This window comes from Artemia franciscana, unplaced genomic scaffold (genome assembly GCF_032884065.1).
Source record: "Artemia franciscana unplaced genomic scaffold, ASM3288406v1 Scaffold_1755, whole genome shotgun sequence".
Taxonomy (NCBI): domain Eukaryota; kingdom Metazoa; phylum Arthropoda; class Branchiopoda; order Anostraca; family Artemiidae; genus Artemia; species Artemia franciscana.
Genome location: NW_027062940.1, coordinates 4119 through 31705, shown reverse-complemented (window position 1 = coordinate 31705; position 27587 = coordinate 4119). Strand labels below are relative to the sequence as shown.

The following is a 27587-nucleotide window of genomic DNA, read 5'->3' as shown; positions in this document are numbered from 1 at the left end:
CTGACGTAACTTGGTGTACCGATTGTGTCAAATCTTCGCGCCACACGTCAATTTTTGAAAGATTTTTGTACCAGAAAATCGAGGAATACGTAGGTTCTCTAGTTGTTTTCAAGTTTAAATTTAACTACCGTATCTTAGCCAGCGTTAAAAATGCGTGTGCTGTTCTGCATCTACTTACCCTTGCAAAATTTTGTCTCTTCTTTCTACTTCAGATAGGGATATACGGAAATGTTTCTACAATTATGCGAAATATTTGCCCATGGTTGCCTCTCTGAACTAACAACAGCTCCCTATTCTTCCGGTATGGAGTTGCTAGTCGAGTGTTCGTGGTTGCAGAAGAAAACCGAGGTAAATTGGAGACATTTTATTGGTGAAAGCACATTTGAAAGTGTCATTCGTTGATAATGTGTCTCGTCTTACATATGATGCCCATATTTCCCTTTTTTCTTTTTTTTCTGTCAATTCTTCTTTGTTTTGGTTTTGTTTGTATTTGTTTGGTTTTGTAATGGTTTTGTTTGTCAGAATTTATTTGTTTCTTTCCCTTTTCTTTCATTATTCTCCATCAGTGGGGCATTTTTAAATTTATGATAGGCAATAAATTGATACATACATACACATAATGGAACTTTCTATTTTAGGCTTTTCTTAGGCATTCTTTAATCACATTATAAACAAATTAAAATTGGCAGCCTTAGAAGTGTCTAAGACTAAATAGAACAACGATATTTAATTACTCTTTGCTTCTTTTGAAGACATTTAAAGTTCATCACTTAAAATTTTGTTCTTGATATGTGTTTTCCATTTTACTTTGCCCATGTCCTTTCGTGTTATTCACAACTGATTGATTCTCAACCATAAAAGCTGCATGAAGGTTAATTAAAACTTAATTAGTTCAGCCATACCTATATCGTTGGAGGAAGAAGCGGATAATACAAATACTAGACTTGACTTTTCACGCTCTAGCAAGCACTTTCTCTCCACTTAAACAAAATGAGAGACTTTTTTTCGCCAACACGGTTTGTCAATAATTGAAATGTTAACATCAATGCAGAATGTTTTTCCCCAAGCGTGTCTGCTATAAGTATTTTAGACCTTAGCCTAACTAAAGAAAGAATTCTAGATATTGGTAAGGGACTATCCAATTTCAATACTAAAATTTAAATTTCAATTTCAAGTTTTTTAGATAGAAAGCACAATTATCATATAAACGTGCATCATATACGCGTGAAAAAATCTTTCTTTTTCGTGGACACTCACAGATATCCTAACCAGCTTCACGGATCTGACTGTACCCAAAAAAAAATAACAATAGTTGTCTTATGTCTTGGAGGATCGCTCTTTTCTTGCTGTTTTATTTATGTATTGTAGTGAGAAAACGTCAGAAATTTTCAACAGTTGAAAAAAACGTGCCGATCTTTACCTGATTTTTCAAAATTTATTACAGTTGAGATTTTCTTATTTTCAAACGGCTTTTGGATCTTTAATACTCTAAGATGAATTGAAATAAAAAAAAATTCTACAATCTAAAATATCAAATTAAATTATCAACTATACATAAATTTGAAATACCGTAACGTCAATATTTCTGTTTTACTTAATATCACACTTTTACAACAAAGTAGTTTTTAAAAATGAAAAATGTATTGAGGGAAATCTTTGCCACTTTACTGTATGTTTCTGATGGTAAACCCTTTAAAATTTTTGGCTCTTTTTGGTTTGATGTGTTATTATCAAGAATCATACGTTATTTTGTTTTACCTCTGTATCTAATATCCTATACACTATAAATTGTAAATAAGAATAAAGTTTCAACAGTATTATAAAAGAGTATTTGAAGAGGTGGTCAAAGAATTTTTGTTCAAATATATCTTAGTCAATCTTAGTTAGTAACTCTCTGGTATTTTGTTTCTTAAAATATCATGAGAGGGATTAGCCTTAATATGTGTTTATTATATGTATTTTTTCATTTTCTCAAAATCCAATAATTCAAGAAAGTTGGACATTTTTTTTTATTGTGAAACTGGATTGAATAATCGCTTCCCAAACCTCACAAATTTTTTATCATTTTTCTTATGATTAGCAAACTTAAAGTTTTGGTTATCACCGTTATAATTTTTTAATTTTCAATTCTAGAAAATTTGAGACGATGTTGACAACCAGAATAAAACAAGAGGCAAAGATGCTTCGCAAATTCAATGAGCTTCTGTATAAATCTTGCAATATCTACAATGAGAATCTAAGCTTAACCAAAAGAAGATTTACAAAGGCAAACTTCTCAGACCCACTTCCAAGCAAGTATGTTATTACCTTTTATACGTGAATTAAGAAAATGGAGTGTAGCACCTTTTTAAATATCTTGAAATCGTAATTAAACACAGTTTCTCATTCTCAAACATAAATAATAATGTGCCATTTCAGTCTTGGACAAAATTTTAAAAAGTATTCTAAGATAGTAAATATGGGAACAAACGTCGGATTGGGTAACCGAACTGAATCAGTCAATCTACACTAGTCTCAGTTAAAGATTGGAGAGTGGCAAGATTACTGATAAGGAAAGAGTAAACAGACCTTGTAAAAATATTTTGAGAGAATAATTAACCGAAATAATGTAAAATATTTACTGGAAGACTATGAAGTTTGTGGCACTTTGTCTGTAAAGGAAGGCAAATATTATGAGGAAGAACTAGCGATAGTACCAAAAGAATAAAAAATTATAAGGACCCAGGTAATGATAATGTGGTTATTATTTTCAATTAATACTGTAGTAATAACATTAGAAATAAGTTACTGAAAATTTGAATAGGATTTTTAAATGTAAAAATCACTTAGCAATCCAAGGAAAACCATAATTAGATCCCTGTACAAGAAAAGGTTATAAGAGTTAGTTTGGTAATTAAGTAGATATTAGTGTGGTCTCTTTAGGTATCATTTATTTAGTAAGACTATATTTTTTTATGCTTACATTCTGTAAAAAAAAGTTTCTTAGAGATGTAGAATGTATTTTTGGGTAGGGTAGAATATGTTTGGATCCACTTTTCACTCTTAGGCTAGTAATTTAGAAGCTCTTGAGCCACTCAGTATCTTTAATTGTCTGTCTTATTGATTTTGCGTAAGCTTTTCCTTCGGCTAGTAGAAGAGTTTTATCGAAGGTTTGATCCTTGTATGGTGCATCGAATAAATACGTTAAAGTGGTTATTGATACATGCGACAGTAACATATCTGCGCTGAAGGAACGAAATAAGGTTAGTGGTCGTTTTTGTAATAACCATTACATGACCAGACCCGTCTCTTTGGATAAGATTGGATGAAAAACTGATGATTCTTGATCGGAAAAAAACGCTTATTCCAACTATGCTAAGAAAAATACCCAAAACAAGTTGAAAAAATCCATAAACAGTAGCCAAGCTAATTATTCTGATCAAGTACTTGCCTAAGAAACCTAGAAGTCTCTTTTAACAAGTTCTCTTTTATAGTAAAAATAATTTACAACAGTTTCATTGATGGTACTCAGCAATATAGTTCACCAGTTTATTTATAGAGCGTTACGCCAAATTTGGAGCATATTGAGAATAGTCTTGACTGAATTGGCTATACAAAACATATTTGACATGTTGAGTATTGAACAACGAAGTAAGGCATGTGCTCGCTCAAACCACAAAGACAGACATCCTTTAAAGCCGAGGAACCATTATTTCCTCCTCTATTTTTGTTAATTGCAACAATGTGCTGGAATGTACTATTGTTTTTCTTCTTTGACTGTGGCATAGACACGAGTCTTCTTATGAACCTTTTTCAAAATTCAAGCGCTGTAATTTGTAGTTCAGGAAACAGCAGAGTTTGAAAAATGTGGGCAGATCATCAAATCAAAGAATACCAATTAAAGCCAAAACCATCATTTTCAAAGCTTTCTATCTTTACCATATGCTTACTTTTTTTAGTCCAAAAGGCCTAGTGACCTTAAATGAACATAGTAACATTTTCTTCTTGAATTTTTGTGATAAAGAAGGTAGACAAATAAGTCTTTCACCTTAAAGAGGAAAAAGAGGCCCTTTGCTGTGGCTGGAGGCAAACAGAGGAAACCTAGTATGTCTTTATTTACTAATGAATCCACATTGCCAATGGTGAAGGCTCACCATATTTACAGCTCTGTAGTGCAGATAGTGCAGCAATTAGTGCAGCAAGCCAAAATAATATCTTTTTCAAACAGTTCGTGGTAACGAACTGTAGTAAGGAGCGAAGCGGCTCAATAGTAACCAAAAGTCAAAAAAATGGAATTTTGGTACAAATAGCTACATCAAAAGAATCGTATTTTAATGTTGATTTTAAATATATAAGTTTCATCAAGTTTAGTTATACCCATCAAAAGTTACAAGCCTGAGAAAATTTGCGTTATTTTAGAAAATAGGGGGAAACACCCCCAAAAAGTCATAGAATCTTAAGAAAAATCACACCATCAGATTGAACGTATCAGAAAACCGTACTGTAGAAGTTTCAAGGTCCTATCTGCAAAAATGTGGAATTTTATATTTTTTGCCAGAAGGCAGATCACGGATGCGTGTTTATTTATTTATTTTTTTTTCAGGGGTGATTGTATCGACCCAGTTGCCCTAGAATGTTGTGAGAGGGCTCATTCTAACGGAAATGAAAAGTTCTAGTGCCCTGTTTAGGTGACCAAAAAAAATGAAGGGCACCTAGGCCCACTCCTACGCTAAGTATTTTCCCAAAGTAAACGGATCAAAATTCTGAGCTAGCCATTTTATTCAACGTAGTTGAAAAACCTCATAACTATGTCTTTGGGGACGACTTACTCCCCCACAGTCCCCGTGGGAGGGGTTACAAGTTCATAATTTTGACCAGTGCTTACATATAGTAATGGTTATTGGGAAGTGTACAGGCGTTTTCAGGAGGATTTTTTGGTTTTAGGCAGGGATTGAGAAGATAGGGATATGCTGGGGGAACTTTCCATGGAGAAATTTGTCATGGAGGAAGAAAATTTCCATGAAGGGAGCGCAGGATTTACTAGCATTACTTAAAAAAAAAATGAAAAAATAAATTTGAAAAAGTTTTTTTTCAGCTGGAAGTAAGCAGCAGCACTAAAACAAAACGAAAAGAAATTATTACCCATTAGAGGGGCTCACCTCCCTCTAATACCTCGCTCTTTACGCTAAAGTATTTTTAGTAATTTCAACTATTTATTCTGCGGCTTTTGTGATTCAGGGGTCATTCTTAATGAATTTGGGCAAAATTTAAGCTTTAGTGTAAAGAGCGAGGTACTGACGAGGGGGCGAAACCCCTCATATATGTAATAAAAACATAAGAATGCAAAAGTTCTTTACTCAAGCTAATTTACAAGTTACGTAAATCTTTTACTTATAAAAAGATTCGTAAGAAATTAAAAGTTCTAGTTGCCTTTTTAATTAGCCGAAAATTCGAGGGCAACTAGGCTTCCTCTCCCGCTCTTTTTTTCTCAAAATAATTCGACAATAATTATGAGAAAGCCATTTAGCCAAAAAAAACGAAATATACAAATTTTGTTTTAATTATTCCTCTGCATAGAGCCAAAATCAAAACATGCATTGATTCAAAAACCTTCAGAAATTAAATTAAAAAAAAAAGTTTTTGAAATGAAAGTAAAAAGCGACATTAAAACTTAAAACGAACAGAAATTACTCCGTATATGAAAGGGGATTTTCCTTCTCAACGCCCCGCTCTTTACGCTATAGTTTTTTACTGTTTTAAAATGTAGAGTTAAGAGAAAGAATGTAGAGTTAAGTAGAGTTAATTTATTTTTCTTAATGTGTTTTTCTATAGTTTGCCATAGTTTGTGTTGCTATTCGTATGTTGGAGAACGATTTCAACAATTTTAAATCCTAACAAAAATAGTATTTTTTTTAGTTCAATTTTATTAGTTTGAGTTAATTTTAGTTTTAGTTGTCCAAACGATAAGACTTAAAATCATTTTTTCTTAACAACCTCAATACACTTGCACTCTTTTTACTTAATGTAAATTACGATGGCAAAGCTAGTGCAAGTTGTAGCCCCAAAAGTTTCAACTTAATACCTCCGTTCTATCTCGAAAAATTTCTGAGGTGTGCTATTGGCAACCATTAACACAATACCTTTTAATACAGCTTAAATCAACCTTTAAATTTAATGTCTAATGGACAAATTGCATAATTCTGGGGTTTTACATGCCCAGTGTCGCTAATGCAATTGTTGCTGGACCATTATACTATGCTGAACGAAATGGCTGTCTCAACATTTTGACTGGAAGGGTTTGAAAAATGAACGGACTTAAGAGAAGGACTGCTTGTCCTCCAGTATCTGTTTATTGTTAAAAAGGACACCAGAATTTTTAATTTTGTATCTAATTTACTCCTTTAAAAAGTTTTAATGAGACTTTTAACTATTATAGAGTGTTTTTGTCTGGGATATTGCTTTTATATCCTTTTGAAAACCTACAGGCATACTGTTTTTCGTTTAGTTGAAACTCCTCCTGTAAGTTCCTTAACAGTTTTAATTTAATAGACTTATCATCACCAGTTAAATTAACTCTAGTGGTAGTATGAAAATGATATACATAGTGCCTTCTGGCTGGTTCAAAATCCACCACAAATTACCCAAAAAGTCTTAATTTAATTATTTAAGTTTTTTTTAGATATTACCTTCTCATGTTTTTGAAAATCCACATTTTGGTAGTTTGTTCTGATTTAGTTCAAGCACCGTAAAATTTCATCATTGATGAAATTTTCATCTCAATACTCCTGAGCTTATAAGAAGTTGCAAAAGAAAAATCCGTAGTAGTCGTAGTAAATGTAGCAGTAAAAATAGTATTATCAGTACCGTGCATATATTGCATATTGGTGAGATGATCTTTCCTTTATGCATGCTCTGAAAATTCCAACTTAATACCTAAGGATTACGTCCACCCTAAGGAAACAAGACACAATCATATAATCCCATGTTATATAATTCATCTGTAAAAACTATCTGTAAGAAATGGCTCACAATCCCTAAACTTCAATTGATTGGGTTTCGGAAAAAAAACACGATTTCAGAGGTTTTTTTTTGGGGGGGGGGGCTCAATGATTTAAATTATGCTTGACTCATAAAAGGGAACTAAATTTACACAGTCCCAATAAAATGAGCCTCTTCTAAAGTTCAGACGACCACACATTCCATAAGAACTTGCTATGCCCCTAGGGCACCCATATCCCTAGTCTCCGAGAGATTCTGTCTATCCCAAAAGCCATATTATAAAAATTTTGTACTATATTTGAGCAAATGGTAATCTAAAAATTTCTTTCGGTTGCATTGATGAAAAACACAATGTGGAGAGGACGGAGTGACAGCCAACGATCCATTTGACTCCCGGAAAGGTCAATTCGAAATTTGGCTTGGATAATTTTGGGGAAACGGATAGCTTTGGAGGAAGGTTATTTACAATGCAATTACTTTTGACTATTCGAAATGGCACTAGCTCTTTGAATTTTCAATCAATAGAGCTGTTTTCGAAAGTTTTGCGACAACTCCTTTGATGCAAAGTGCTCTGGTCTCCTATGAAAAAAGACATTCTGCCACTATCATTCGCTGCCTATAATGATCTTTCCCTTAAAGCATTTTCTGAAAGTTTCAACTTCACACTCAAATCAACTCTTGAGAGACGCTGTTATTACAATTTGCATGCACTTAATGTTTTTTGATTAGTTAAACAAACACGTAAACAAATAACGTGTTTCGACTTAGTTTAAGAGTCCCCTCAACATTCTCTGGGTGGCTCCCCTGAATGCCCTTCATCTTCTTGGAAAATAAAGTTCAGACAATAAATAATACCCTCCTCCGTAATTCAATGTGTAAACAATGAACGAATTGCCCAGCTTTCAGTCTTTGTCCTATAGAAGACTTTGGGGAGGTAAACATCCCCAAAGACATAATTACTAGACCTTTCAACAAGGCTGAACAAAATAGATAACTTAAACTTCTGATTGGATATGTTTTGAAGATATAATTTTAAGGAGTGGACTAATTGCTTTCCATTCACTTTCGAATCTTAAAAAAGGCACTAAAACTTTTGAATTTCAATAGAATGATCTCCGTCCAATCCATAGCTTATACGACCACCCTTTTCAGAAAAACAATATATGCGCTATGACATAACGTCCATTGGCTATGTGTTCTGGGGATTTTGTCCACCCTAAGAACATTGCCATATTATTTTAGACTGTTGGTTACAACATTGCTTTCTCACAATTACGATTTAGTGTATTTCGGGAAAAAAGGATTTCAGGGAAGGGGTGCTATTTGCTTTTAATCATGTTTGAATCTTAAAAAGGAACAAGATTTATACATTTTCAGTCAAATTAGCCTATTCTAAAATCAACAAGACAATCCCATATATAAAAACCTTGTATTTTCCAGCATTATCACTTACAACCCTAACCCCCAGACTCTGGGGGACTCTATCGAGCCCAAGAGGAATATTATATGAAATTGTGACTGTATTTGAACCAATGGCCATCTGAAAATTTTTATCAGATTTGTTTTTAATTAAAACATCAGATAGCCATTCAGATGAGCCTATTTGAAAGTTTTTACAACCATCCTTTTGTTAAAAACCTTGTTTGACCTCAAGGCATAAAATATAACCCTTGCCAGAGAAGACTATGGGACGGAATTGTCATTTCCAAAGACATAATGTCTGGACCATTCAACTTGGTGGAACAAAATGACTATCTTAAAACTTTCATTAGATTTGTTTTGGGTTTTCATCATTGTGGAGGGGGAGGTTTGTTACCTTCCAATCACTTTTGACTACTACAAATGGCCCTAGTCCATTTAATTTCCATTCAAATGAGCTTTTTCTGAAGTTTTGCGACAACAAATGGCCATATCAAAATTTCAGTCAGATGCATTTTGGGAAAAAAAGTGCTGGGGGAACCAACCCTGCCATCACCCTGAATCTTAAAAAGGGTACTAGAATTTCTGATTATTAATCCATTGAGCCCCTTTGTAATTTTATACAATCACCCTTTCTAATTGGACCTTATACACCCCCTTGTCCTGGGAGGGCTGTCAGCCTCAAAGACGTAAGAAAATCGCTATCTCAAAATTGTGATTTGATGTGTTTAGGGAATTGATGCGTTAAGGAGGTTGGCCAGCTGCCCTCCAGTCACTTTGAGTATTAAAAAGGGCTATCACCCTTTCAATTTCAATAGAAAGTGCCCTTTTTAATTTTCTAAGATAACTCCGTTGATACGAAGTGCCCTGATTTATAACAAACAAACAAACCAAAATAAATGAAAAAATATTAAATAGCGCCTACATCGCTCTTCACTTCGACAGCGCCTTTGTGTTACTTATGATTACTATTGAATTACGTTTATCCACAACTTCTAGTCTTATATCGTGTGCATTACCAATATCCTTTGAAAACACAATTATTCTCGTCTCAACCTTTGAGATCATTAATTTGAGTATTTTTAGGGGGATTTAGTCAAATTTTTTCATTACTCTTAGTTTCTATTTCTGTTTTTCGGTCAAGGTACTTTTGCTTAATATTTGGACGTGGGAATAGTTGAGCCGTATACATATATAATTTTAGGGTTTTGACTTGCCTGTTTTGATTGTAAAAATTTAAGTTTAGTCTTTCCCTTGAAAAATTTGAATCATGTTCAAAAGAATTTTGGAAAAATTAAGTATTTTGATTGAAATAATAGTTATTAAGAAAACCAAAAAGCTTATTGCTTAACAAAAATGTATTTTCGTTACAATTTGAAAATGGGAAAATATTCATTTTCAAACAAATCAATTAAAAATTAGCAGGTTTAAATTTGTTCTGTGATTAGTTTCGTTACTTGCTTTTAAATGATGTTTAAAACAGAAGGACCTAGGTAATATTTTATTTATTTTAGAATTTTCTAAAACCTTTTGATGCGTAATGATATTATAATTTTTTGGGTCAAAATTTAAAATCATAGAATTAAATTAGTGTTTTTTCACACCCAGGCAACATGTAAACAGTTTTTCAGATAGCACTGGTTTTCCATTTAAAGAATATAAAAGAGAAAAAAACAAGCATAATTCAAATAGTATAATTTAACAAAAAACATCCACATGCCATAAATAATAGAATCCAAATATTTAGAATCCACGTCGGAATATATTTTGAATTTCGAACTTCCAGTCAAATTAGCTTCATTCGATCTGAAGTTTATACATCCAACCGTTATCAAAAAATCTTATATGCCCCAGGGCATAGTTTAAAGCAATTGCACGTGCACTCTGGGGGAAGCTGTATTTACCAAAAAGATATTGTTGTATTTATTTGGACTATTTTAAACAAAAATGGTATCTTAAAATTTTAATCGAATGTCCGATGAGAAAAGGGAGTTGACAGATGGGAGCGAAGTTGTTAGGGAGTGAAAGATGCGCTAGTTGCCCTCCAATAATTTTGACTCTTACGAGTGAGCTAGAATTTTAAATTTCAAATCTAATTGTCTAACTTGAGAGTTTACAAACTGTATGTTCTATCTAATCCTTCTAAGCCTCCGGAGTATAATTTAAAAACCTTTCTCCATGCTCTCTGGTTTCGTTTCAACCCCAAAAAACTTGTTTTGTAAATTTTGTAGCAAACAGCTGTCTTAAAGTTTCTACCGGATGAATATTGGGAAAATGGGACGTAAAGGGGAGTAAATTACCCTCCCATCATATAACTGTTAAAAGGGCACTAGAACCAACTAATATCCCTTTAAATGATATCCTTTTTTTACAACCACCCTTTCCACTAGAACTTTAATGACTCTTTAGCATAATTTACAATCCTTGCTCTGAAGAAAGTGGAGTGGTTATACTCCTTAAAAACATAATTGTTAGACAGCTAGTCGTAATAGAACACCTATCTAAAAAAATATTATTGGAAGTGCTTAGAGAAATAATGGGCACGAGGAGATGGTTCCCCGCCAATAATTTTTGGCTTTTGTAAAAGGTTCTAAAACTTGGAATTTCCAATCGAAAAAGCCCCTTTTGAAGTTTTTAAGACAAATTTTTCTATACAATGTGCCACAGTATGAAAAATTATAAACAAATAAATAATTCATTGTGCCCATATTACTGATTAATAGTTAATGCACCTGTTTAGACATAAACAGCTGATTATCACCATACCACTGTTTAGGTAGTGCTACTGCGCTACCTATAATCGCAGTATTTTAGAGGTTATTATTATATGAGAATTTTGTTTTTGCTTTGTTTTTGTTTGCTTGTGTTTTCTTTACTTGTTTCTTTTGGTTTTATTAATATGCATTTTCCCTTTTTTAAAAGCTCTTCGACGTAGAGTTTATATACTCAGTTTTATTTTGTAAGGTTTTTTATTATTATTTTATTTTTGTTCCCCTTTTCTATTTAAATTTTGTTGTTCTTTTTCATTCTCTTAAATTCTTTAAACAAAAAAGTAATGAGGCTTTGCAACTTATTTTCCTAGTATGTCAGTGGGTATATTAATTCATCAATCAGGCAAAAGTCAACAATAATTTTCCACCACCCTTTGTGATTCTCTACTTGAAAATCCTTAGATAGATATTGGATGCCAGTAATAGCTCTAGCGCAACTGTTCTGTGACTACAGCAGACTTTGGTTAGAGATGGAAAATATAAAAGTTATTGGAGATTTCAAAGTTTTTTTTTTAATTTTCTTTTAAAAGTGCATAATCTTACCAGGGGGAGTTTTGTGGTCCATTTACTTCAGGTTTAATGTATCAGGAGCTAAGCCTTATCAGAATTTTTTTCTCGTTCATTTATATTTTGTCAACCTACACTTTAAACTGACTGATAACATTAAATTGGGCTTAAAGTTTAAATAGATCAATTTTTTATTACTCAGGTCACAATGGAAGAGTGTGATGTTAAAATCTTTGGGATTGATAGGGAATGCAGGAGTGGCCAGTTGGTCTAATTTTTCGCTTGATTGATTGGAATCCCACTGGTAAATGAAAGAAAAAGCTTTACTCTATGTGTGTAGAGGTTTTCATTGTTCAATCAAGTCAGTTCAACCTAGTCTAAGTTTTTGTTCAAGTTTATAGAGAGGGTAAATGTATGATAAATTTTGGTCTCACACTTCGGCTTAAAAAAATAGGTATATCTGTGAACCTGCTTTTGATTATTCCATGGCTCAGTTGGACTAACAAAGATATGCTTACGCAACAAAAAGCAAACTTTAAGCATAGCCTAGGCCATATTTGCCTCTGGGATGGAGTGATGAGATAAAATCAAAGTGGCAGTTACTATTAGTTTTGGAAAAAATATATGGAATAGGGAGTCCAAAGGTTCATATCTGTTATTTCATTCTTATTTAATACAATTCAATTCTTAGGCAAATAACATTTCTATAATTTGTTTTTCATACCAGAACGTTTAAGTAAATGTTTTGAGCTCCCTATAATATTAATAATCCTAAAACCGAAATTTTATCCATAAAATTCGACCTTAATGAAACTGGAATTGGCCAGTGACAACGAATCACTTCAGCTAAAGTTGGAACTCCCCTATAAGGGGAGGGGGGTATGCTGAAACCCCCAGATGAGAATTCTCTCCTTTTCCATTCGTTTTAGATTACCCTTAATTAACTTCGAGGATTTACATGTATGGTGTACAAATAAATTCTCTGCTGATTCTAGTCCTAATCTTATATACAAAAATGGTAGTATTAAACTACTAGGCTCTTAAATATTTTCCTCAATAGTATTTTATTCTATTTTGATCTTTTTACCGTGCTCAAATGTCTGAAAATGGGCTATATGTAGTTTTGCCGTGTTTACCATTTATTTATTGAACACTCATCAATCCCATAACATGATACAACGAAGTAGAGGAAGAAACAAACACAAAAAACAAACATAAGAAAAACACAAGAAGAAGAATAAATTGATTACTGTACTAACTCTTGTCATAACAAGGATTTTTACGAATAAAAATAAAACAGGAATAAGTGACAAATTCAAAAATTGTTGCAGGATGCAAGGCCATTACACAGACATACTAAAATACAAAGTTTTGAGCAAGACAGAGCACAAACGAGAGAGAGATAGAAAAAAAGAAACAACAACAACAACATATGACAAAATAGCACACTTTACGAAATAAGCAATCAAAAAAAAAGAAAAAAAGGAACAGACTAGTAAAATAATACAGAATACAACTCCTTGGCAGTTATATTCACTTTTTTATTGTGTTTAGCTATTACCCTATCTACTGCAATATTCGGGTCAGCAATTTGAAACTGACGGACAATTTTTGTATTGCTTTACCCGGGCAGAAGGTGGCTCAAATATTTTGCAAAATGGAAGAAGAATGAACGCATTTTAGTTCGGTCAATATTAGCTAGCAGTTTGCAAAAGTGTGAAATATACAGAATGTGAAGGAGAGCTATTGTATTGAAAAGGCTTGCTAGCAAGTACCGGTTGAATCTGAACTTGCAGGAACTTATTGACATATAAGAGGCGAAAATGGAGCGGGTTAAATGTTCAATAAGGAGGTACCGTGTGTGGTGTAGAGATGAAGCTATAGGAGACCAGGATACTTGAGGTGATCGACAGGTGGAACTGAAAAATTCCAAAGTTTAACTGAATTGAGTTAAAAGTCAAAAAGTTAAAGTAAAAGTTAAAGTCCAATTAAAAAGGACTATTTCCGACTTGGCAAAATTGAAATGTGGACCAAAATTAAGGTATTCTGCCTGGAGGATAGAAACAACATCACTGACTCGTTGCAGGATGCAACTAAGATTCAGAACATCGTCAACATAACAAATTATTGACAAATTTCTTGCCAATAAAGTTAATGAGGAGGGACATAGATCCTAAGCGTCAAGAAGGTAGTTATTAAATAGATCAGGTGAAAAAAACTACTCCTTGGCGTGCACCTTTTTAAACCAGAATAAGATTTTTTCAAGCAACTAAAGGCATATTCTTATCTGGCGGTAATTTTGAACAAATCTGCCGTCAAGAATACATACCCTGAAGTTTCAGAATGACCTTACGATTGTACGACTGTTTACGACTGGGTTTGGCACGACTGTAAGTGAATCTGCACATCTTGTTCCACGTTTGAACACAAACTGATGTGGTGGAGTGTAATATGTCTTTTCAAGATCATCTCTTAAGAGAGGTTCAATAAACTTACAGAGAGATGTCGCTACAGTAATTGACCGAAAGGAGGAACATTGAAATGGTGTATTCGGGTGAAAAGAGGTATTCTCCAGAAATAGAAAATTTTCTACTATTTCTATTCTTTTACACTATTTTCACAATAATTTTTGTAGTTCGGCTATATTAATACTTTTGCTCTCCCATCTTAACATTAATCATTCTTCAGGTCCCTTATTTCTTCTTTTAGAAATGTCCTGATATGAAGCCTAGGGTATTTGCGATTGTACTTTATTAGTAGGATGAGGTTTTCGAAGAATTTTATGAAAAATAATCTTTTGAAACCATCTATGAAAGGGCCTTCATATGAATCAAAGGAACATAAAATTTTTTAGAGATTCAATCTGTGACCTGACTTAGGATGAGTTTAAAAATATTTGAATTAAAATATAGTTTAAACGATATATGGACACTAAGAGGATTCTTAGGTGTGCGACAGTTCATTTGCATAATTAGGCTTCGTTTTGAAAAACAAACAGACTACATTAGATCTTTTTCTTGACTTTTCATTTTCCGTTAAGTTCTGCTTTTGCTTAAAAATCTAATTTTTACAGTGAAACTTCCCTCTTCATATTTACGGTAGCCATTAGTGCTGCCAAGTTTCCAAAACTTTACAAGGAGATTTTTCCAAACAGTAACAAATTCAATAGTAATCCCGGCTCAATAGTAAACGAAACTCTAAAAACCGGAATCTCGATGCTAAAAGATACATCAGAAGAATTGTTTTTTAGTGCTGATTTCAAATATATAAGTTTCATCCAATTTAGTCTTTGTCATTAAAACTTATGAGCTTGAGAAAATTTGCCTTATTTCGGAAAATAGGGGGAAACATCCCTTAAAAGTCATGGAAACTAAACGAAAATCAGACCATCGCATTCAGCGTATTAGACCGCCCTACAGCAAAAACTTCAAATTCCTATCTACAAAAATGTGGAAATTCCAGAAGATTTCTTTTGCCAGAAGAAACTCGTGGGTGCGTGCTTATTTTTATTTATTTTATCAAAGAGGCTCATCGTATCAACAAAGTGGTTTTAGATTGTTGCAAGATGGTTCATTCTAACAGAATTTAAAAGTTCTAATGCCCTTTTTAAGTGACCAAAAAAATTGGAAGGCACCTGGGCCCCCTCCTACGCTCATTTTTTCCCAAAGTCAATGGATCAAAACTTTGAGATAGCCATTTTGTTCCACATAGTCAAAAACCATAATAACTATGTCTTTGGGTTGACTTGATCCCCCACAGTCCCTGGGGGAGGGGCTACAAATTACAAACTTTGACCAATGTTTACATACAGTAATGGTTATTAGGAAGTGTACAGACGTTTTCATTTTTTTTGGGGGGGGGGGGGGTTGAGGGTAGTGGGCTATTTGGGAGGCTATTCCTTGGAGAGATATGTCATGGGGGAAGAGAAGTTCAATGAAAAGGGCGCAGGCTTTTCTAGCATTACTATAAGAAAAAAACAATAAAAAAGTAAAAATGAATAAGTATTTTCAATCAAAAGTAAGGAGTAGCATTAAAACTTCAGACAAACAGAGATATTTACACATATAAGGGGTTTTTCTCCTCCTAAATACCTTGCTCTTTATGCTAAAGTATTCTTAGGAATTTCAGCTATTAATTCTACTTCCTTTCTGATTGAGGGGTAATTCTTAAAGAATTGGGACAAAAGTTAAGATGTAGTGTAAAGAGCGAGGTATTATCGAGGGGACGGACCCCGTAATATACATAATACAAGTATAAGAATATAGAAGTTTGTAACGTAAGTTCATTCATAAGTTACATATATTTTTACGAATAAAAACTTTCGTTAAATATTAAAAGTTCTAGTTGGCTTTGTAAGTAACCGAAATATTGGAGGGCAACTAAACATCCATCTCCACCATTTATTTCTCAAAATCGTCACACCAAAACAAAGAAAAACCCATTTGGCTAGAAAAAAGAATTGATATACAAATTTTATTTGATTAATTTATGTTCGGAGAGCCATAATCAAACATGCATCAATTCAAGAACGTTCAGAAATTAAATTTAAAAAAGTATTTTTAACTGAAAGTAAGGAGTGACATTAAAACTTAAAACAAACAGAAGTTATTCCGGGCTGTTCCCTTCTCAACGCCCCACTCTTTACGCTAAAGTCTTTTACTTTTTAACAAAGTAGAACTGAGAAAAAGAGTCAAACTTTAGCGCAAAGAGTGGGGCTTTCAGAAGGGAACAACCCATTGCATACACGGAGCAATTTCTGTTCGTTTTAAGTTTTAATGTCACTCCTTACTTTCAGTTAAAAAACTAGTTTTTTTTTAGTTTTTTTAATCTAAGGGTAGCAAATTTATTGTTGTTTAATTTAATGCAATATTAAAAAAAACAAAAAAAACAAAAAAACCAAAAAGGCCTCAATTTTTTTTGCGAAGCCACTATTGTTCTACTAATTAGTAAGTGGTCGAAAATCTACCAGCAGCACTATGCTTCGACATATTAAACCCCTATCTTCCTTAGTCGTTTAAAAATACCAAGCTGGTCTCCGTCACAGGAGATTGACCGTTAGTAAAATTGTTACTGTTAGCTAGATTCTTGAACAATCTCTGGTATACGATGATGACTTATACCAGCTCTGAATTTACTGAATTTACAGGTCAAACCATTTGACCTGATTTGGAGAAAAGGCCTCTGATAAATCCTCTTTTATTAAGAGCTTCCATGAAACCTAGTCGTTCTAGTCAAAGAAATTTACTCTAAATTATGAGTTTTATCATGACTAGCAAAGGTTCCACTGACAGCTTAAAGGTCTGCCGGATGTTCGAGTCCTAAGACCTCAGGACTCAAAATTTGTTGCTAATAAAGTCCTTGAAGTGAATAATTTTTTAGAATTCTCATTAATGCATCCAAAAACAAGGCTGTGTACTGCTCACCAAAGCTGCAGAAAATAATTAAGCAAGAACTAAAACTAAATGAGGTGGGTATCCAGTGGGTTGAAGATTTCCTTCACATTGGCAACATAGTCTTCAATGACAAAACTATTAAAAAGATACAAAAATACAGCTCTGCTCCGGACTTCAAGTCTCAAAGATCTAATGCATTTATGGTGAAGCAAGGATTAGCCATTATTTACATACGGTGTAATAAAGATCTGTTTGAAACTTTTATGATCCCATTCACAGTATACCCTTGTATGACATGGAATGAAGGTAGATAACCAGTGTTGACCCACAAAGTTTAAAAAAGAGTAGCTGTGCCTTATTGCTGTTATTACCTACCTTGATCAAATTTTAATCAGACGTCTTCATGAATTTAAAATACAATCAACAATCCTCTTCGAAATCTAGATCAAACAACTTTTTTGCATTGGTAACGTAAAGAGAATTCGTCAGTTCCACCTCCCGGATATCATCTTTAAAGGATCAATTTACCATTCTTGCTTTTTTGGCCATCACCCGAAAAGGTAGAAAATTTTTTTTGCACTTTTTCACTTTTCCAAATTTCGTCACTTATGGGAATCAAAAGACATATCCAAGCCATTACGAAGAAGGACATCCCAAGACCACTTCAAGCATGAACAGAACTTAAGTCAAGTAAGTCAGGGCTAAATGAACTAAGGAGGGAACATCTTCCGTTCCTTAACCTCTAATGGATACTATTGGTAACCTAGGGTGTGGAATTGTTATAATTTAAAATTATTTTCTAAAAATCATTTCATTTTCTATTTTAAGGAAAGGGAATCACTTAAAATTATACAAAACAGAGGTTAATTATTATGTGATGGGGGTTCCCAGTCACAGAACCTACGGTTTAAACTAAATTTTAATTTCTTGTCCCAAAGGCTTTAAAGAAGACTACTGAAAAGCTATTGTAAATATAATGGAAAAGAAAGTTTTCTGTAATGCCAAAGAGCTGGTGAAATGAAAACAAAATGTAAGTTTGATTTCTGGTCAAGTTTCCATCTCATAGTTAAGCTGGAATGAGTTTAATACCTTTTTAAGCAATATCGAAGAATTACATAAATGTGTACACGATTCTTTTCCACTACTCTCATTGATTATTTTCTTCAAACTCTAGAGATTTTCCGTGATGGCTGTAGAATTTTCCACATTTTAGATATGTTGGGTGACAAAATAACCTCTAGCCAGGCTATTTCGTAGCCGCACGGAAATTGGTCAGATACTAATAACAAGAAGGTCGTTAGAAAGTAAAAAGTTTATGTGCTTTTTTTTCTTGCCGCCCAAGCCAATTTTGACCAGAGGGGAGTTATGGTGGCCGTTTACTTCAAAGGGCCCAGACAATAGGCCGGAATTAAAATATAAACATCTTGTAAATAATACAGTTTCCTCTTGTAAATAATATTTTTGAGCGAAAACTTTAAACTCACTGATAATATTAAATTGAATTTGAAATTGAAAGATCTAGATATATTGTTTATCCGTCCAAGATCCCAGAAGGTAACTTTCAAAACTTCTGTTTAGATAATGAGGGAAGAATTAGCCTTTTCGTTTAATATTATCCTTGATAGTTTTTCTATAAGGTTCCAAATCGACCGAGTTGAGCTTTTATTAAAAGAAAACTGAGACTTTAATTCAAAATTAGGCTTTTTGAAAAGGAATCGCTTTATGCGAAGTTTTATCATAATTTAGGGACATTTTATTAGAGATAATTATGCTTAATTTGAAATATATATCTACCAAATAAGATATTTTCTTTGACGTTGTAATCATCGCAAAGATAGCGTTTTCTTAATTGTTAGGTTCCTATAATTTGGTTTCCCTTAGCATATTTAGAGCAACCATCAGTGGCATCAAGTCACCAAATGCTTATTAACAGTTGTTTCATTTAATCTAAAGGGAGCAACTATATTGTTTTCCGAAAATGTTCTCGAGAAACCATCAGGATAATTTATAGTTCAAAAAACATTAAAACAAGTATGTTTCAAAATTTAGAAGTCCAAAATTAAATTTAAGGAGGGTGCATGCTCTTCTCGTTTACCCCCTTATAGAATCCCCTGGTAACCATGGATAAAGCCTTAAGAACATTTAGAAAATAAAGAAAATCCTTTTTTATTTGAATTAATGTACACAACAAAAACTAGACACAGATAACTGGTGCTAATCAGTGTATGAGGGGATTGCCAAATGCTCAAAATCCCTGTTGTATATATTAAAATTTGATTTCTTGTCCAAAAATCCTCAAATATAATTACAAAATACAAGGGCAATTAGATTTGGAAAGAAAGTTTCCTATGATGCTAGAAGACATCCTGTGGCAAAGAAGAAAAATTTGATTGGTATCTGGTTAAGTTTGAGACCTGAAGTTAAGCAGGGTTATGTTCTATTCCTTTTTATTGGGATTATTTTTGGGAGCTTTGCAGTAGGAAACTCAGTAAAAGCTCAGATGTTATACTTATTTAAATTTAAAGCTAAATTTTCCCTTGCCTTGAAATATCCAGAAGTCAGACTCATAGTTAAAAATATGAGCAAATACATGAAGTTTAGGGAGTATGAGTCACTGGCGTACAAGAAAACTTTCAAAATTAGTGTTGATGAGACTAAGTCACTAATAATGGGAAAATTTTAAGCCGAAGAAATGGTTTTTCCCCTAGAGGTAGTGCAAATAAACTAGATGGACATTGCATGAATGTTGATTTAAATATAGCCTTTTTTTTATAAAATAGAAGATAAAGCGATTATTTTGGTTTTTAAGGGCATTTAAGCTCTCTTTTATCGTTTAAACAATGTTCTATGAAAGAAAATTTGTTCTTATTTTAGAAACCCAACACAATAAATAAGTTTTTTTCTTGTTTGGCAATAATCTTTATAGAAACAATAAATGGTTATCCCTTTAATATTTAGGGTAAAATATTTTATTTATTTTGAATATTGACAAAAACTAGATTTTCAACAAAGGTTAACAATAGTTTCAACTGAAAGTTAAGACTGACCTTGTGGTGCCTTCCTTTAGATGATAATCACTTTAAAAGTACGTTTGATTAATTTACCAATGGCTTAGAAGTGGCTAATCTAACTAAATATTAAATGAAGTAAAAAATATATTATAAGAGTGAACTAAAGAATAAGAGTTTCCACTGAAAGATAAATTAATACTAATAGTATATTAACTAGAAATATTGCACATAATCCAAAGCTAACACGAAAGTAAAATAGCTGCAACTAGCCATTGGCTATATTTAATTCCCTTGCAAAGGCTTTCAGTGGAGATGTAATAAAATATTGGTTTCGACTAGGACCTTTCGAACAAGTGCCTAACTTTTTGTTACAGCTGGCTTATATTTCCATTTGATAAAAGTATTTATTATGTTATTTATTCACAGTAATAGCCGTTTTTTACATATCACTGCGAATAATTGACCCTGCCTTCCAGTTTACATAATGTAAAACTTCAGATTATATTGTATGGTAATGTATGCTTGCTCATATATTTAGCTTTATAAAAGCAAACTGATGATTATTATAAGCTGGTTCAATAGTTTAAAATAATTAAGCTTGTTTTCCAAGGAGACGGAAATTTGTAACTTTGTCATTTTTCTTTCTTTTAGGTCGGATTTATTTTGCAATGAAAAAAAAAAATTCTTCTACCGAAAGTAAGGAGCAAAATTAAAACAAAAGAGAAACAGAAATTATTCCGTCTGTGAAAAATGCTGTCCCTGCCTCAACACCCTGTCCTTTATGTGAAAGTTTTGATAGTTTTAAAAAGTAGAAATTAAGGAAGAGTCAAAATTTAGCGCAAAGAGCGGGGCGTAGAGGGAGATTCAACCCCTTTCATATACAGATATTTATGTTTGTTTTAAGTTTTAATGTCGCTCCTTACTGTCAGTTAAACAAATTTATTTTTGTTTGATTTCTGCAAGTTTTAGAATTAATACCGGTTTTGATTTTTTCTCACCGTACATGAATAATCGAAACGAAATTTGCCAACTTGTATGGTTAAATAGCTTTCTCAAAGTTTTGAATCGACGATTTTGAGAAGAAAGAGTGGGAGAGGAGGCCTAGGTGCCCTCCGATTTGTTTGTTTTCTTAGAAAGGTCACTACTAGTTTTCTTAATTTTGTTTACTAATATTTTTTTAGTAATAAATATTCATAACTTATGAATTAAGCTATGTAACGAACTTCCAAATTCCTATATTATAATTATTGTATAAAGAGGTTCACCTCCTCGTCAATACCTCGCTCTTTACACTGAAGTTTGAATTTTGTTCAAATTTTTAAGAATGACCACTCATTCACAAAGGCTGTTTAATTATAATAAATAGTTCTTCTGAAATTACTCAAAATACTTTAGCGTAAAGAGAGAGAGAGGTATTGAGGAGAGCACAAATCACCTTATATGTGAATAATTACTGTTAGTTTTTAATTTTAATGTTGCTCCTTACTTTCAGTTGAAAAAACCTGTTTTTCTTATTTAATTTCTCATTGCTTTTTTAAAATAATTCTTGAAAATCCAGTACCCCCCTTCATGGAAATTCTCTCCCCCCATGATGAGTTCTTCCATGAAAAGATCCTCTCACGTAACCCCCTACCTCGACACCCCACACCACCACCAGAAGAAATCCCCATGAAAACGTCTTTAAACGTCATATTTCCCAATAGCCAATGCTGTATATAAACAATGGGTAGGTTTTACAACTTGCTGCCCTTTCTTTGGGGACTATGGAAGATTACTTCGTCCTCAAAGACACTTATTAGACTTGTCGATTATGCTTAATAGAATTTTTATCTCAAAAGTTTGATCTGGAGACTTTGGGGGGAAATATAACTTTCTAGAACTTCCAATTTCGGTTAGAATGAGCCGTTTCACAGCGTTCTAGAGCCACTGGGCTGGTACGATCATCCCTGAGAAAAAAAATGCAAAAAAACACACATCCGTGAACGTTTTTCTTGAAAAAAACAACACAAAATTCCACATCTATGCAGATAAGAGCTTGAAGCCCCTGTAGTAGGGTTTTCTGAAACGCTTTATCTGATGTTGTGATTTTCATTAAGATATTAGACTTTGAGGGAGGTTTTCCCCATTTTTTTCAAAATAAGGCAAATTTCACCAGGCTCGTAACTCATAATATAAATATATGTAATATGGCTAATTGATAAAGGAAAAAGAATATTGTGGGTGTACAAGACTCGCATTTAGGTGACAAACGAAAAGAGATCACATCGATCTTACAGATAAAATTGTGCGGGATCTTTTTGACCATACTTTTTTTTCTGCTCATAGAAAATTACCCTTCAAGAATTGAAGTAGTTTAAAAGAAATTTATTCTATGATATATTCATAGAATATGATAGGTGCTAAAAGCATCCAAAAATAGTTCTTTTAAACTTAAACATGAGAGTTTTGAGCTACTGTTCCTTATGAAGTTAGTATTGTGGTAAACTGACAATAGTGGTTAGATTCTAATGCAATTAAAATAGATAAATGTACACAATTTCTCTAAGATAATAAGTTTTAAGAATACGCATTAAACAAAGAAAGGTTTATAGGCTGAAAATAAGTTGAGAAATACCCTGATATCTGTTATAAAAACTGGGTGCGTGGTTAGCCACACATATTTATGTTAAATTGTCCTCTACCGTTGTTTTCTAGTTGCAATTAAAAAGTAAGAAGTGTCTCTCTTGCAAAGCTCAGTAGGCAATGTCTCTTTACAATTAGCTTGGGCTATTCATACATTCGTACGCCATCAATAGTTCTTAGTTACTCAATCAGGTTGATGACAAACCTCGCTGGTAATGACAAAACTTGCTGGTTGATTACATAACTCCTACCAGATCAGTTTACTAAATCTTCAGTTTTTAATGTATTTTATTTGCCTTTTATTCCTATCTACGATTTTATCTTTCTTCCCAGGATACTATCAGCAATTTTGCAAATTACTTTCCTATTTGTCTTCTAGGTTGTCAAAATTTAAAATTTTCCCATTAGGATTCAACTGGTACAAGGAAAATCTTCTCAAATTTTCATTCTTGAATCTTGCAATGTCGCAGCTTCCTGGACAATATTTACCCTTCTTAATCTTAGCCTTAAATTCGCCCAAACACTCCTAGAAATTCATCTTTGCTTTTAACATAAATTACAACAATCCCATATACCCTATTATCTTGTATTTATCCTGCCATTCTTTAGTTTTGAACAAAAAATCAATCAGGTTAGTTTCACCACCACTCTGTGGATAGATTGTATTTGTGGGCTATTTTATGACCAATTACTTTATTGTTAATAATTAGATTGTTATACCTACGAAATTGTAATAGTCGATAGCCATACTGGTTTTTTTTTCCTATAGAAAATTTATCTGGACTAGGATACAAGCCTCCAAAATAGTTCATCCTCGCTGAGAACTCTCCCAATACAATTTTTTACTTATGATTTCGTTTGATTATGCTCCATAGAATAGTTTTATTTCAAGAAAAAATTGTTTTTGTTTAGTTTATGATTCGTATTTATATCACAGTAGAATGTCTCGCTTATGAAATATATTTTGAGGAAATCTCTTTCCCCCGACGGAAAGTTTTTTCCGTGGAAAATTTCCCAATGGAGAATTTTGTCTGGTAATGGCTTGCCCATGGAAAAATTTCAGTGGGGAATAGAATCTTTACCCTGCAAAACTTTGACAGTGAATCCTAGCTCTGCTTAAGCATTCCCCTCAGACAATTAACCAAATTATTCCCATATATATAATGCGGTCACCAATGAGAAAATCAGACAAATAAAACAAAACTTCTATTTGAGTTCTGGCAAATTTTTTCCATAGAAACATTTTCCTGGAAAGTTTTTCCTCAGAAGTCTGTATCCAAATCGAAATTCTCTTACTAGAAAACCCGTCCCAAGGTAGCCCTCTCCTCGAAATTGTCAGTATACTTCCCAACAATAAATATTAACTGTAGACATATGGCAAATGTCAAACCCTGAGGCCCTGTTTTCAGAGGCTCTGACACGCCACGTCAGATGCAAAGTTATATTTCTTGGGCCCTCAAACTATACTGAACAAAACGTCATCGAAAATTTTTTCGGACTGCTTTAAGGGAAAAGGCAAAAGAGCAGGGGCTAGTAGCTCTCCAATTCTCCAATCTTGTGGTAACTTATAACTAGGCACTAGAACTTTGAATTTCTTTTCAATTTTACCCACTTCCAATGCTGTTGGAATATTGTTTTGATATGACTTCTTCTGAGAAGAATAAAGGAAAAAAACCATCGATGATCTTTCTTCTGATAAAAAATCCAGATTTCAAATTTTAAAAGAAAAAAACTTGACTATTATCAACATTTTTATATATTTAAAAATTTAGCAGATTTTCCAAATTTACCCCTTGCGTAAAATAGCTGCAATTAGGCATTGACTATATTTAATTCACTTTCAAAGGCTTTAAATGGAGATATAAGAAAATATTGGTTTGGACTGAGTGCCTTTAGAGCAGGTAGTCTAACATTGTAACAGTGCTGGTCTTTGCTTCCATTTGGTAGAAGTGTTATGTATAATCCCATTCAAAATAATAGCCGTTTTTTAGACCTCAGTAATAATACTTAACACTGCCTACCACTCTATATGATGTAAAACATTGTATTATTTTTTATACGAGAAATTGTTAGCTCATATGGCTAGCTTAACACTAACAAAATGAAACTGTAGTACTGTATCATTTGTATCTCGTTTTGGTCAGATTTATTTTGCAACAACTTCGTTATGAATTGGTTTGATGCCTCAATTACAAGAAATCAACACTCAGAAATAGAGAGAATTTTCAAATGAGAAAAAATCACATAAACTTAAGAAAAAGTTTCTAATCTTTCTTCAGACAACGTATAAATAGTTTTTGGGCAAATAGAAGAATTATAAAACTATGGAAAAAAAACTGTACAAAAAAAGTATTTAGAACATGAATAATGTCAATATTTATGTGATTTTTTTAGTTTGAATTATGAGCACAAATAAAATAAATAACACAAAAAACAAGGGAAGCCAAACAGATAAACATGAATAAAGAAAATCAGAAAATGAAAATGATAATTTAACCACACGGTCCATCTAGCTTAATTATTCAATGGACATTAAAAAAATCATCTAAAGCAATAGCAGTCATTTTTTTTGTGACTTTAAATTTTTATTAATCTCATTTAAGAATATTGATTTAAATCACTGGATTGAAAAACTTTGAAAAAACATAATTGCTTTAAAGAAGATATGTGAAATTTGTTAAGAATATTTGAGTCTGAGCAGTTAGCGCCATATTAATACGGAAAACTTGAAAGATAGTGCAATATAAAAATCCCCATAAGGATTTCTTATAGAGTAATGCAAAAGTGTAATACAATATAAAATATTCTTGAATTGGGAATGGTTATTTACGACAACTTAAGAATTCCAAGGATAGTTGCGACTATTGATGAGAGTTGCCATAGTTGAATTATATACTCTCGGAATAATTACGCGTTATAATCAGATAGTTTTTCTTAACAAAACTGCAAGTAAGGATTTTATTCTCCCAAAGAATTTTGGTAACAATAGATATATCCAACGAATTTTTCTTTTTGAATCTTACTGACAATTGTGACGTCAGACTCATAGCACAGAAAAAACCTGCTGTGAAGTTTTCAAACTCCTTTTTTTAAGTTTAGAATTTGGATATTTTGCCTACAGAAAAATCATGAACATTTTATTTTTATTTTTTTGTCCTTCCCAAAGGTAATCATGTCTATTAAATATTCCAACAAGATTGAGATATGACTTACTCGAAAAATTAAAATTTGTAGTGCCTTGTTTTAAATTAACAAAAAATTACAGGGTAACTAGCCCCTTCTCGCTCTTCTTTTCTTTTAAAGTAGTCTGATGAAATTTATAAAAGAGTTTTTTTTTCTGTATAATCTAATTAGCCAATAAATATATGTATGCAGATGAAGGGGTCAGCCACAGCCTATTATATGAGCGCAACGCTTGTTCATCATTATAAAAAAAGTGATTTGTGTACTGTCGTCATGTTTGTCGACTGTCGACTGACGTCCACGTTTGTGTGTCGACTGACATAATGTTTGTCGACTGACAAGGATTGGGCAATATCTCGTCATGTATGTATTTTGTATGTTTGTATATGACGTCAAAAACTTGGTATATGACGTCAAAAGCTTTGTATATGACATCACTATAAGTATATAAGATGGCGTTTTAAAGAGAAATTTTTAGTATGGATCTTAAAATGACAGAATAAACAGCCGAGGAAGCTGCTCAAATAGTTAATTCAAAGAGAAATTTTAGTATAAATCTACAATGGCAGAAGAAACAGCCCAGGACGCTGCTCAAAGAGTTAATGCCAAAAGGCTTGGGGCTAAAGAACGCAAAAACCACGCAGTAAGATGAAAATCAACATGGGCAGCGAAATTCAAAACACATCAAAACTTAAAAAGATAGCGACGATGATTGGGCTTGGGGTTTTGACTAGGATAAGGTCATCAAAGCCGAACAAAGGTTTGGCGATATGTTTTTCATAGTGACGAAGGACAAGCCAAGGTAAATCAAACCAAAAACTTGAAAGTGATACCGATAACAAAAAAACAACGTTGAAAGGACAATCGTTTCCATGTTGCAACATCTTTTCCACAAAAATATAATTTAGTGCTTCTGTTCAAAACAGAAATTGAATTGATGCCGACTGACACGCAACTATCAACGAAATGACAATCGTTATGGTCGGTGATCAGTTCTTACCTCGAAATAATATTCTTTATAGGCGAAAAAATCAGTTGACAAGAATTGCTTAAGCTCATCGATGCTACGTTGCCCTACAATATCCTATTATTTTTTGGATGAAGCCGGCAGCTATCACTTTGATATTAAATTGATAAATCTAGTCACTTACAAAAATATGGATAAGAAATGCAGCACAATGAAATATTATGCCTATAGATTAATGATTCGTCATTTATTAAATTTACTTATAATCTATCTTGGGATTAGATACAACAGCTTTTACATCCTAGACAGTCGCCAGTTCATAGATATGACATTATGGCCCATGTCTTCTGGCAAAAGTTGCTCTCCTTCATCTTCTACAGAGCTATGGAAGAAATATAAATCGCAAATGCCGAAAATAATCTCCACCGAAAACGGCTAGAAAGGTCAAATACGACCTTGGACTTTATAAAAGAAATTTAGAACTGCACTTTAGTTATGATTGAAGATTTGTGCTTAGCTATTGCAAACAGACTTCTCAAGCGTTTAGGAATGCCTTCACTTATTCGTACTGATTCAATTTCTACATGTGTAGAATGGGATCGTGAACAAAGTTACAACACAATTGATCTATTGTCGTATGCTACAGACCGGGACACCGGGACACAAGGAATACAAATGACAACCGGCACATTCAAAGAGAAATTACAAACCGAGACACCGGGACACAAATGACAAG

At 33.0% G+C, this 27587-nt stretch overlaps 1 long non-coding RNA gene across 2 annotated transcripts; it reads left to right on the top strand.

Moving 5' to 3' along the window:
- On the top strand, positions 1-27587 carry LOC136042683 (uncharacterized). 2 transcript variants are annotated; one of them, XR_010621390.1, is made up of 3 exons: positions 6-348; positions 2134-2295; positions 26077-27587. It is a non-coding gene; the product is annotated as an uncharacterized LOC136042683 (long non-coding RNA). The 2 variants fall into 2 exon arrangements; XR_010621389.1 differs by lacking the exon at positions 26077-27587 and having other exon boundaries at positions 1-348; positions 2134-2405.